The sequence below is a fragment of the Hermetia illucens genome, chromosome 3, assembly GCF_905115235.1.
Source record: "Hermetia illucens chromosome 3, iHerIll2.2.curated.20191125, whole genome shotgun sequence".
In the NCBI taxonomy this organism is placed as follows: Eukaryota; Metazoa; Arthropoda; class Insecta; order Diptera; family Stratiomyidae; genus Hermetia; species Hermetia illucens.
The window spans coordinates 32,321,362-32,334,587 of NC_051851.1; the positions used below are offsets into that span (position 1 = coordinate 32,321,362).

At 40.5% G+C, this 13,226-nt stretch overlaps 1 protein-coding gene across 1 annotated transcript in view; it reads left to right on the plus strand.

Annotated features, from left to right (window-relative positions):
* Positions 1–667: 667 nt before the first annotated feature.
* Positions 668–13,226, plus strand: part of LOC119651780 (L-asparaginase-like) — a 31,109-nt gene continuing 18,550 nt past the window's right edge. The window contains exons 1-2 of the mRNA XM_038055535.1: positions 668–1,119; positions 1,189–1,262. The gene's annotated coding sequence lies outside the window, so the exon portion shown is untranslated. The remainder of the gene's footprint in view (positions 1,120–1,188; positions 1,263–13,226) is intronic.

The window sequence follows — 13,226 nt, forward strand, 5'->3', positions numbered from 1 at the left end:
ATCGTTTGTCCGCTCTTCCTAAAGATTTCCACTAGCCATATTACATTAAGTCGCTATCTGCTAATAAATACATTCTACATAGACTTTACAAGATTTTGCATCTGTGCCAAATGAACGTAATTACTCCTTTTCATATTTTTATCATTGCAAACTACAAAAGTTGGCTTCTTTCTTAGGGAATACGATACAAATTGTTGAGGACGAAATAGCGCCTAGCTCAGTGAAGCCATTAAGTTCTCGTGCATCGTTTGAATTGGACATTTTTAAAGACGAAGTAATTGTTATTATCTTTCTCCCACTTTTTCCTCTTACAATCACTGAAATGTTACTTTCTTCATGTATCTCAAGAAAAATCTGAAGTGTTATATCCACTAAGGCACCAAGAGTTAAGGAAAGATTGTTCGCGGAAAGGTAGGTAGATACTTTCTAGCATTTCCTGACTTTCACTTTGCAGGTACGTCGGCATCAACAAAATAAGGTAGGCGAGTCGTGTCCGAACGTAAATAGAAGACAATATCCACCCCAGAGCGAGTGCCATGCGCAACTTTTATTGACTATTGCATGAGTTCGGAACATTTCTAAACAAAAGCTTTCACTTTCGATTCAAACCCAACGAAAGAATCTAAGACGCTATCCGTACTATTGCCTATAGTTTAGCTACACACTGTAGTTTCTGCATATGTACACTTGAGTAGGTTTCGCCGAAGTAAGCGAAATTGGTGTAGTATCTTATCTGAATTAATTTCAGAAGTCCATTCTCACTAGGGGCCAACAGAGAATTCAGTGTTCATTTCCATCTAAGAGATACGTACAATAGTGACTTATTTTAGAACTCGATAGGAAATATTCAGTCGTGGCAGAGCAACAGCAAGCGCGCGATTTATTTCGCGTTTTCCATTCACCCCAGTGCATGTGGTCGAATTTCGGTCAGATGATATTCGTGTACGGGTTCGCTAAAAGAAAGGTGATTCGACGTGCGGAAAAGATACGTAGTTTTTCATTATAATTTTGTTAGCTCCGGTAATTGCATATGTAAAACGAGTTCCCTTACCATCTGCCTGTCTGTCTGTTGGTTCTCGGCTTTGAAATCGCGTGATTTAGAGCGGAGCACGTTTATCTGTGAGTTCATCGAATTGCGGCCAAATCAGTGACGAATTTATTTATAGAGTGTTTGTGAATTTTCTACAGATTTTTCCTGGATTTCTGGAAATCATAAGGCGTAGTTTCACCTAGAAAAAAGCAAGGAAATTTCATAGATAAGGGTAAGGTGTTTATTTTAATAATTTTAGCAATCTATGACGCACCTTGTGTAATTGTTTCGTAAGAAATGTGAGGAGGGAAGTGATGAGGCAAAATGCAACCAAACGAATAACGCTAGACTCAAAATAAATACCAAAGCAAAAAAAGATATTACTGGCAAAGATGACTTGCTTTCACCATCAGCTAATTTCAAAACTATTTTCTAAGGCGAAAACGTTGTTTATATTAAATTGATAGTGTTTGAATAACATACTTATCAGTACAATCTATTAGAGCATTTTTGGGGCTCATGATGGTTATCTTTAGGTCATAGTTTCTAAATGATGCGTAATATTGATTTAATGGGAGTCTCCTCTCTATCAGATGCTATCGCCATGGACACATGGGGTCAGATAATTGAGGCGACAATCAGGCGGGATACTTTCCTCCTGGAAATATTCCATTGTTCCTAACTTCGGCCTCATTGTGTACATACTATCACTGCTAAGCAATTTATGTATATTATAGCAATCTAGACAAGGCCATTCGGAAGAAAATATCAGTTCGCTGGATATTACGAAGAAAGCATTAATTGATTTGTTTCACCGGTCCATGTTGATGTACTACCATTGAAGGGTTAATTGATTTGTTGATAGTACGGGAATGCCGATGAGTGGTGTAATTATATAAATAAAAATAGATTTTTATAACTTTACTTGATGAATGACTTTGATATCAATGCAAGAGAGGGGATTCCCGCGAAATTGTAGATACATAAACTACCCTGGAGAATAGCCAAGTGTGGGTGTACTCGTATATTATTTCAAGTCTTATATTTTACAGAGAAATAATGCATGCCAACTACTTTATGACAAGTATGGTTATTGACTGAATTCTTAAATTTTCACCAAATTACCTATGAAGATTGCATACCTGTTTTGAACCATGCGGGTCTTAAGGGGGTCATCCGGTGTGAAGGCCGTTTTTTTGCCTTTTTTGAAAAATTATTTTGGAGGACTGCATAAAGATACAAACGTGATTTTCACGATATGTTTATTGATATCTCTAGTATATGTGATGAACTTTTCAGCTTGATATCGTAGCTAGTTTTCGGAATATGTGTCAATTTATGCGCCCATCTCCAAAAAAAAGGTGTTTCTCTGCTGCCACGCTGGAGGGCGCTGTGTTCATTTGAGGAAAAAAAACTAAACGACATTTTAATGTGGACAATATACCACGGTCCGCAAACTAGGATAATTAGAAAATATTAAAAGGTAAATTTTTTGGATTTTGGTCTTTTTTTACGGCTTTTTTTATGAATAAAAAAAACGACACATCCGATTGCAATTATTCTAGTTTGCGGACCGTAGAAATATGTATTAATCAAGTCATGAAAATTTCAAAGAATTTAGTTGGATAGATTTTGAGCTATGGTGGCAGCCAGATGCAGTTTCGAGAAAAACGCATTTGAAAATTTAAATGTGATTATCAACAGTAAAATTTTAACTCACCATTAATCTGCTATATCTGGTCCATAGAGAGCACCCTCCGTTTCTTCAAAAAGGTCTTGTAAGGCCGATTGTTGCTCTCTGGTTTCAATTCTGGCTCGTTTAGCGAGGTCAGCCGATCGTCGTTCGGACCGCCAAATTCGCGCTTCATTACCGCGGTCGACATAAACCTGACATATGTGACCAACTTGACATCCCATTGTCATTAGGATTTTGAGAATGCCATTGAATCCTTCATTGAAAACCAGCCAGAAAAGTGGCTATTTCTACGACCTTGGCCCCAGAATGAAGGTGTTTAGGAGCGAAAGTCCAGATCAATGCGACTCATTGTTATTCTGGGTCTTTGCTCCTAAACATCTGTTCAAGAGATCATCTCGTGACAAATCTTCGTAGATTGATTTGATTTGAACTTCTTCAGTCAAAGGTGCCCTCTCGTGGTGGAAACTATCCAGTTTTCCTTTAGCTTCCGCTTTGCGCCATTTGCACCAACTGTCCTCGCCTGCTGGACAATTTTGATGCTGAGGATTTTCGTCTGTAGAACATTTATGGAAGAAAGTTGCCCAAATTTCTGGCTTCATTCCTTCTATCGAATTTGCGTGTCGACGAATAGCTAGCCCAAAAAATGTAGTGAGGTCGTCAATAACCTTATCAGTAAGTTTTCCAGCCCCTTTTCCACCAATGCCTTTGCGATTCTTCTTTGCATTTCTAAGCCGCGTTCCCATTCTTTGCTCGTCATGTCCTATGCATTCCTTTTTTACTACTACGTATATTTTATTATTTGTAGAAATTTGCAGAAATACCGGAGAAAACTCCTTTTTCTTCTCTGATAAGTATCGATTCCCATGAAATACTCGTTTTTTAGTGCGAGCATAACGTTGAACGTTAAAGCGATCTCCCTTCGTACGATCCATTTAAAAAAATCACTGAACACACAAACAGCACAATACTTACAACAAAATATAACGGAGTATAGCTTGATAGCCTTTCAGTGCTCAGTTTAGACGGGATTATCCTTTTTATTCCAAAGAGCAAATAAGTTTAGACAATTGATTGGTTTTCCATCTTTTTATATTTATACCTGTGTTCGAATTTATAAGGCTCAGGTAAAAAACTAACAGGTAAAAAAAGATTCGATGCTCTTTCTGATCGAGTACTCTAGCCGCGGCTGCAAACTCCTTACCTGTTTAACACTGTAATTTCTGAACGACTCGACATATCGGAAAATCCCTTTGCCCACATATTGTCCACTATATATAGATACAATTCATGCAAAAAAAAAATCGATTTCTCCAACCTCCAACTCCCTTAAGGGGGTCATCCCGTGTGTTGGATTCGCGGAATCGAATTTTTTTTGACATCAATTGTATCTAGATATAGTGTAGAATATACGGGCATATACGCTAAAAGGACAAGAATTGAAGCCAAGACTGTGGATATGTTTCTTGAAGAAACCTAAGGTTTATGGACTAGGTATAGCACATTAATGATCAGATAAGATTTTATGGCTAAAAATCACATTCTACATTTTAAATGCCTTTTTCTCGAAACTGCATGTTAAAAATCTGCTGCAATCATAGCTCAAAATCTATCAAACGAAATTCTTTGAAATTTTCACGACTTATTCAGAACATATTTCTACGGTCCGCAAACTAGGATAATTGCCACTCATTCAGTAGTTTTTTTTTATTCATTGAAGAAGCCGTGAAAAAACACCAAAATTCTCAAAAAAAGGTTAACAAGGCACCAAAAAGTTAGTTTTTAATATTTTTTAATAATCCTAGTTTGCGAACTGTAGCTAAGTCTGTACGTTAAAATACCGTTTACTTTTTTCTTTAAGATGATCACAGCGCCATCTAGCGTAGCAGTAGAAAAACACCTTTTTTGGAGTTGGTTGTATAAATTGCCCTATATTTCATTTAAACTATGCGATCCGGGTGGGAACATTACTATGCACGCTCGAGATATCAATAAATCTATGGTGAAAAATTCATTCAAATTCAGCGTCTGATGAGTTGCCTCTGCCCTGGACGAAACCGTCAGTCAAATTTTTGATTTTTTCAATTCTTAATGCTTGGGGTGCTACGCTCCAATACTAGGGATCCATGGACTAAAAAACGAGGGAGTAAGTTGCTCCTCATTTAGTCCGGTCCACCATCAAGTGGATGGGGGCTTAGGATCCCACAGATCCTAAACAACAACCTAGCTTTAGTCTAGCTTAGACTTCAACGACTGGTGTTTTAAGTCCAATATAACTCGCAACCTTGTCGTGTTTTTGCGGTGATAAAAGGGAGCGTCTTTCCACCTGTTGGCACTTTCGATCACGCTGCTCCCAGGGCAGAGGTGAGGCAGCGTCTGATGAGTTGCCTCTGCCCTGGACGAAACTGTTAGTCAAATTTTTGATTTTTTCAATTCATATTTGTATCTTTATCCAATTCTTCACAAAAAAAATATCTAAAAAAAATGCAAAAAAACGGCCTTCACACGAGATGACCCCCTTAAGTGAGTCATTTAAATGTCAAATCTTTATAACTTAATATGAAAAACTTTGATATCAATGAAAGAGGGGGATTCCCGCGAAAATGTAGATACCTTGGAGAACAGTCAAGTATGACTGTACTCGTGCTTTTTTGAAGAGTCTTTTATTTTACAGAGAAACAATGCATGCCAGCTACTTTTAGACACATATAGCTCTGTTGGTTCTTGAATGTGTTCTTAAATTTTCACCAAATTACCTGTTTTGAACCATGCGGGTCTTAATGACTCATTCGTCCACCTGGTAGGGGAAGTGAAGCCAACTGCACAATTACAAACATTTTTATTGGTAATCTAACGACAAAAAATAGACATGTTGACTCTTATCTGTTGACCGAACGAAACTGACCATGATGCGAGTAGACATATTCCTACGAACCTGAACAAATGGCCTAGTATTTATGCTTTAATTACCAATGTAAAGACAATGATTTGATTTTAATTCACGATAGGGATTTACACATAAACGGTAGATACTCTTATACTAATTTATATTTAGCTATATCTGAGTTATTCATTTCATTGGATGGGTGGCCATTACAATTATTTGGCCTGCCTGACCTCTTCTATACTATAGTTCATTTTGAGCCTTGGCTTTCCGAATGCGTTTTCCTAGTCCTCTTGGTTCAATGACCGCGTCCGATAGCTCCTTATATTGAGATCCACTGCGTTCTCCAATTGTTTCATTAGTTTCTCAACGGTCTGGAGCCATGGATTTTTTCCGTAAATACCTGTAATGGTTTGTTGAGACTAGGCTAATTACAAAAGACCCGACGAAGTACCGAGGTAAAATCTCGAAGGGTTTCGAGGTCCAAAGCGGAGTCCGCCGATATTATTTATTTTTGTCTTCGGTGAAGTTCTTCATGCTGCCATGTACAAAGGACGTGGAGGAATTCAATGGGCTATAACATCTTTCCACAAACACCTCGGCTACGTTGATGATATCTGTTTGTTCTCTCACCGGGTCATGGACCTTGGCCAAGTGACTCTAGATTTGGAAGGAGAGGCAAGTAGGGTTAGGTTAAAGATAAACACAAACAAAACCAAGGTTCTCAGTCTGATTGGTTATCGTGCTCTCTCTATATGCGATCAATTTGTATATCTAAGAAACGTAAGAAACGTGGTTTGTACCGATTGCAGCACCGAACTAGATGTTGCCCGACGCATTAGCAGTGGTAGATCCGCTTCCGTTTCTCCGTTTAAAATCTGGAAATGCAGTTATCTCAACACGAAGATAAAGTTGAGACTGTTCTGTGTTAGTATTCTCTCTGTATTGCTATGTGGGAGCAGCACATGGAAGGTGAACTCTACTGTTACTGAAAAGCTCCAAGCTATCTCTCTATTTGTCTGCGTATCATCATCGGAGCAGGCTGGCTTGACACTATCTTAAACGAAGAACTTGGTCGGCGCACAGGTTTGGCACTCATATGCGACCTGATAAGGAGACGACAATGGCGGTGGATAGATCATGGGTCCGTAAGCGGGGCACTCACATAGAAAATGTTCCGTGGATTCCGCTTCCTCATTACAGGATGAACACGTATCATAATAATAATTCCTATTCTGAACATATGCCCAGCTAGTGAATTATGGCCTGTCAGAATGCCCACAATACTTCTGTAAGTCTTCTTGCTTTTCGACAGGATAAACTATGCAGTATGTTAGTTTGGTTCTGACAAGAGTTTGGTCTGTCTAGCAGCATTAAGGCTTCAAAACCTTTGATTGTGGAAAGCTTGTTCCCAGTTTTTGATAGCAGTATTAGCCAATGCTACCGACACCCCAATTGCTGGTTCCGGTCCGGGCATGGGGAAAGTTGAAGCCTCTTTTGCTAAGACATCCGAGCTTTAATTTCTGTCTACACCACAGTGACCAGGTACCCAAAGCAAATCACCATTTTGAATCTAGAAACAGAATTCAATGAGTTTCTACATTCTGAACGATTTTTTAAGTGATTAAAGTACTTCTCAAAACTCTCAATACAGCTTGACTATCGCTATAGATTGCGATGCGCCTGCCCTTCAACCGCTCGTCAATCATCCATGTTGCCGCCCTTGGGATTGCATACACTTCAGCCTGAAAGACCATTGTGTATTGTCGTTTTTATTTGAGAGATAGACTCCTGCCAGAACCATTTTCTGTCTTTGAGCCATTGGTGTAGAAGACGTCAGCGTATCCTGACACGCATTCTTCTGGTTCGTCCCAGTTTTTTCTACGTTCCAAGATATCATCATATCTTCTGAGTGTAATTATGCGGTGTTTCCAGCGATTAATTATTTGAAATAATAAAAAACTTTTTTTTTTATTCGCTAGTGTTATTTTTATTTTTGAAAATACCGATATTTCGGGAACCACTTGTTCCTTTCATCAGTGCTAACAACTCTTCACTTGTTCACTTGGCTTGTTAGCTCTCATGAAGGGAATAAGTGGTTCCCGAAATATCGGTGTTTGCAAAAATAAACAAAAGCCAGTTTTTAAGGTTTTGTTTGCAAAACAAAACCTTATTAAAATCGGTTCAATGTCTGTCTGTCACAGGCACTTTTCTCAGAAACGGCTATACCGATTAGCACGAAATTTGGTGAGAAGGTGGGAACTGTGGACCCCCAAACATGCAGTGAGTCATATCCTTCTACGTTGAGATTTAGGAGGGGAATCCACATACATGTAAAAGGGGGGTGTAAAAATTTTTTTCACCGAATATAGTCATGTGGGGTATCAAATGAAAGGTCTCGATTAGTACTTTTCGAAGCCAGTCAGTTTTGAGATTTATTAGGAGGGCGGGGAGTGGGAGGAGTCGAAAGTGATGATTTCTTTAACGGACCCATTCTCAGAAACTACCAAACCGAAAAATCTGGAAAAAATCATGAGGCTGCCTCTATATAGTGCCCAGGCCTCAAAATACTCTCCATATCGTTCAAATTAAGTTAATAATAGTATATTACCATATTTTTGGGGAAATTGAGTAAAACCCCCCTTAAGTTTATCCCAGAGTTATAAAAGTTGGCAGTAGTATAAAGTATAATATAGAGCATATTATCCCCAAGTTTGATCAAAATCACACTATTAGTAACAAAGTTACAGTAGCTCAAAGTTGACTTTACCCTGTAAATTTACTGCAACTGAATATCAATATCACACTAAAGTGGGTAGTCATGCTAAATGCATATACATAACGAACTACGTACAAATGGGATAGTTCTACACTTAAATATACTCACAGAAGAAGTAAACAAAACCTTTCATATCTGAAGCGCCCAGCTTCCGGTTTCCCGACTTGTTTATTATTTCAAATCTTCTACCAAACAGATGTATCGGAAAAAAATGAAAGACCAGTAGCTTACTCCAAACTACAATTTTTATTTTACAGTGTAGATATATATTTCGGGAGCAACTTACCCCCTTCATCACTATACTGAACTGATGAAGGGGGTAAGTTGCTCCCGAAATATATATCTACACTGTAAAATAAAAATTGTAGTTTGGAGTAAAATAAAAATTGTAGTTTGGAGTAAGCTACTGGTCTATCAATTTTAGGCTTGACTACAAATAGAAGACAATATCTAACCTCTTAGATGTATGGGGATCTGAGAATCGGAAGCGATTGCGAAAACTAGATTCAGTTCTCCCAATGACTCTTCCAATGCTCTGTGCTCCCCATAGATCTAATCGAATTAGTCTATGAGCTGCTCTCATTGCAATCCAAGGGCGTACTCCTCCAAAAATATCGCAACATCACTACTGAAAGTAGTTTTGCCAGCAAGCATGATGTGCAGTACCACATCAACACTACTGGCTCCACGATCTTCTCAAAGGTGCTTATCCTATCACCCCAGAAGCTAGCTGTTGCAAAGAAAGAGTTCGATTATTTTACGAAACAGGGTATGTGTAGACCTTCTAATAGCTGTTGGTCATCTCTGTTTCACATGGTCCCTAAGCCAAACGGCGAATGGAGGCCTTAATGGGATTACAGGCGCCAGAATTCCATATTCCACTCATCCATTACTTCGCGTATTACTTGAAAAATTGCCGGGTTTTCACGACTTGGGATCTGGTAAAGGCGTAGCTGTAGCTCCTGAAGACATACTCAAAATGACTATTCGAACACCTTTCGGACTTTGAGTTCATCAGGATGCTACTTAGATTCTGCAACGCAGCGCATACATTCCAGGGGTTCATCCACTCTATTCTACGAAAATTTAATTTCTGTTTTGTCTAAATGGATTATGTTTGATCGCTTATTCTTCTGAATCCGAGCATTTGACCATGTCGAGTCATTTTTCAACGTCTCCCTGAGGCCGGGCTCATTTTAAACGTTGAAAAGTGCAATTCCTACAAACTTAGGTGAAATTTCTCGGCCCCATGATCACCGCTGACGGAATTCAATCAGACTTCAACCAAGCAATCCTTAACGCTTACTTGTCTGGACCCAAAACGGAAGACTCGTGCCGGATTGCGTGGTCTACTGAGGCCATCCAGGCGCTTGAAACTGCCAAATAACAGCTGATTGATGCTAAACTTCTACCATTTTCTCGGGCTGTGGACAAACTCCAAATACATGTTCAAGGAGTTTCCTATTTTCGGTTGAAACTGCTACTTATTCTGCGAGATCTCGGACAAAGAATCAAGGCCATTTATTCCAGTTGATTTTCGCAAGGAAGCACTCCACGCAGTACGCGATTTTACGCGCCCAGGCATGCGGACAGTGAACCGGTTAGTCATCGGGAAATACTTCTGGCCGTCAATGAACAAGGACGTAAACTCTTGGGGCGAACAGTGCATTGCGTGCCAGAAGTATAAGATCAACAAGACCGACCAAGGGTTTTCACATCATCCACCTCGACATAATTGGCCTTTTGCGAGACTCGCACGGTTACAAGTATTACCTCACAATCGTGGTGGCCTGAAGCAATACCTGTGATTAATGTTACTGCGCAATCATGCGTTGAGGCCCTCTGTCAAGAATCACGGACCAGGCAATGTAGTTTGAGCCTACCCTTTTCTTGTAGTTAGGCAAGCCCCTGGGTTTCAAACGCCACAGGACCACTATATACCATCCGCAGTCCAATGGAATGCTGGAACGTTTACAACGGACGCTGGAGGCCGCTTTAAGGGCTTCCGGCGATCCGTCGGGGTCGCAGTCCTTGCATTCCGTCCGTCCTCCCACCATATAGGGGCCCCTTTAAAGTCCTGGAGCGACGGAAGCACTCTTTCAAACTCGACATCCGGGGCAGAACCAAATGGGCCTGCTTGCCGAGACTAAAAGCTTTCGCCGAATCGGGGGCCACTCCAAAAAAGCGTCAGGTTCGCCAGGTAACACCATTGGCGAAATCACGTCCCGGGTTCTTCCGAATAATCCGCGCGGTTTCAGCTGGGGACGAAGTGAGCAGCACAACGGAGACGTGAATCACCCACTGCATCATCAGCAGTGTGAACGCAGTCTCCGCGGTTACACTGAACTACCACAACAGATCTAGGAGCTTGGCACGAGACTGGTGCGGTATGGTTCTTCCTTCTGACTATAAAAATGTCTAATTCATAGAGCCTTTGATCTAAGTAATGTTCGTCGTATTGTTTTCTCAAAAATTTAAGTCGTAAACTTGGAAATTGAAGAATCGGCGAGTGTGTGTTTCACCTATGATGCACAAACAGATATTCTTTATTCTCATCATTTGCGCAATCTTCATTAAAGCATAACTAGTCTTCCTTTATAAATCTATTTTCTTTTGAGAATTTACTTTGCAACCTCTGACACTTAAGGATTGTAAAGTCACCAAACTTATCAAGTTCAAGCTTTCAACATCAACAAATGCTGTTTATTGTAGAATCATGCCTTAACTTTTATACCATCATGCGTTCAAGATAAGATTAGAAAACAGATTGACTTCACAGATTGTGATAATACCTGGATTTTGAGCTTTCTATTTTGTCGTGACAAATTTATGTATAATAACCCATTGAATGATACGTAGCTATCACTTTGATTACAGCAATTTATATGATGTTCACAATCTTGAAAACTGAGATATATTGCACTAATCAGTTTCGGAAGCATTTTATTAAGAATCTCAGCCAGTAATCCTTGGGTTTGTGATCTTTTTAAGGTTTTGCGTAAACCAAAACCTTATTCAAATCCGTTTATTGTCTATCTGATCGTCTGTCTCTCTATCTGTTTTCTTTTGAAACGCGGTGGAAATCCTCACAAGACACTGGTCTGGACACGCCAGTATGTGGGATTTTTACCCCTTAAAACTGGACTTTACGCCGTGTTTAAGAGCCCTATTCGGTATAGCTTTGTTGTCGCCTTTTCTGCTGCAGACCTCCAACAGCTCGTCTGTGGTTACTGTAGGAATTTCCGTCAAATTTAGAAATCTCTCTCTCTCCCTTTTGTTCCGCTTCCTTGTATGCACGCTCTTTTTGCAGTTGATTGGTCCTACCTACCGTCCTCTGGCCCATTCGACTGGCTAGGTACCAGGCTGATCCAATGCTGGCCAGTTCACTATTCCACCAATAGTTGAATATTCTACTAGGCAATGCATATCTCCTAGGCATCGATACGTCGTACGCCTTGGAGGTGCATTGCGTCACATGCCTTAGAAGGTTGATCTAGCCACACTTCCATGAAGGTCTGCTCGTTCAGTGCTATTGTGAACTAGCCTGATGTCCCTTTCGAATTTGGGTATCTTATTTGCCTACTGTATGGTTGCCTCTTTAGTTCGAGGATAATTGCTTTGTGCTCGCTGTGGATGCAGTCCTCGCGAACATGCCAGGACAGGCAACGCGTCAGTGCGCGGCTAACAAACGTCAGGTCTACGATTATTAACTTTATAGGGATCGGATGTATCGTCACGTGTACGTCTTTCTCTATAAAGGAAACCTGAGGTGGTATTTCTAAATACAAACCAGTTTATTCCATCCGAGAATACTAAAACTAAACTAGAAGGTTACGCGCTGTTGCGGCTCACATCTCGATACCTTTCTTCAGCAATGCTGGCCCCTCCCGTGGCAAAGTTCGAAACCAGCTGGGTTTGTTCAGTTGAGTTCTCACAGTACTCCCCTTGCATGTCTGGAGGTGTGCTGATTGGAGTCCATCGAATCGCCCTGTCACTTAGAATCCTCTGAGTTGGTGTGGTTTTCGACTGGCTTGCTGATGTCGATATGATGTGTCCTTCGAATGCTGTAGCCTCGAGGAATGTGGGCTTTTGGGCGTTGCATAGCAACGTGATGTCCTTTCCATTGAAATTAATTTTATATACGACTTGGGATATTCTGCTCAGGATCTCATGAGGTCCGAGTCCACTCGAAGAAAAACGTAAGTGCAGGTTTCCAAACTCTTACTTCGAAAAACTACGTTGACAATGATGTACTGCTAGCACGGGTCGAAGTGTTCGCTTTGTTTTTTGGAGTTGTCCGATGAATGCGTTCGGCTCAATGTGTTCATCTTCGGACGCTATGAACTCCCCTGGAAGCGTTAGCTTTGTCCCGTGGAGCATCTCCGCAGTGGATCTTACGATGTCGTCCTTGAAACTATTCCGTAATCCAAGTAAAATCGTGTAGAGTACACCCGTCCACGCTGGGTTCTGCTCGTGACACATTATGGAGCACTTAAAAAACCAATGCCACCGTTCCAATGGTAGGGGGTTGTGCGGCTTCTTTCCCAGCCCACTAACTTTGTTAGGGCTTGGATAAAGGTGGATTCAAACTGTATCCTCTGATCTGTAGTCAGTGTGCGTGGAACGCCGAACCGGGAAATCCAACGATAATGCATCAGCCACTTTGTTCTTGTCACCCTGAATATATTTTACCATATATTGTTGGGGAACTCCGAGATGAAGCTTAGCTGCCGGGAATATCGCGCTATTGCTGCTGTCTTATCGCCTTTCTTCACGTTAGCTAGGTACTCATTGAACGGCGCTTAAAGGTGTGCAACATTTTGTAAAAAACGTCTGTAAA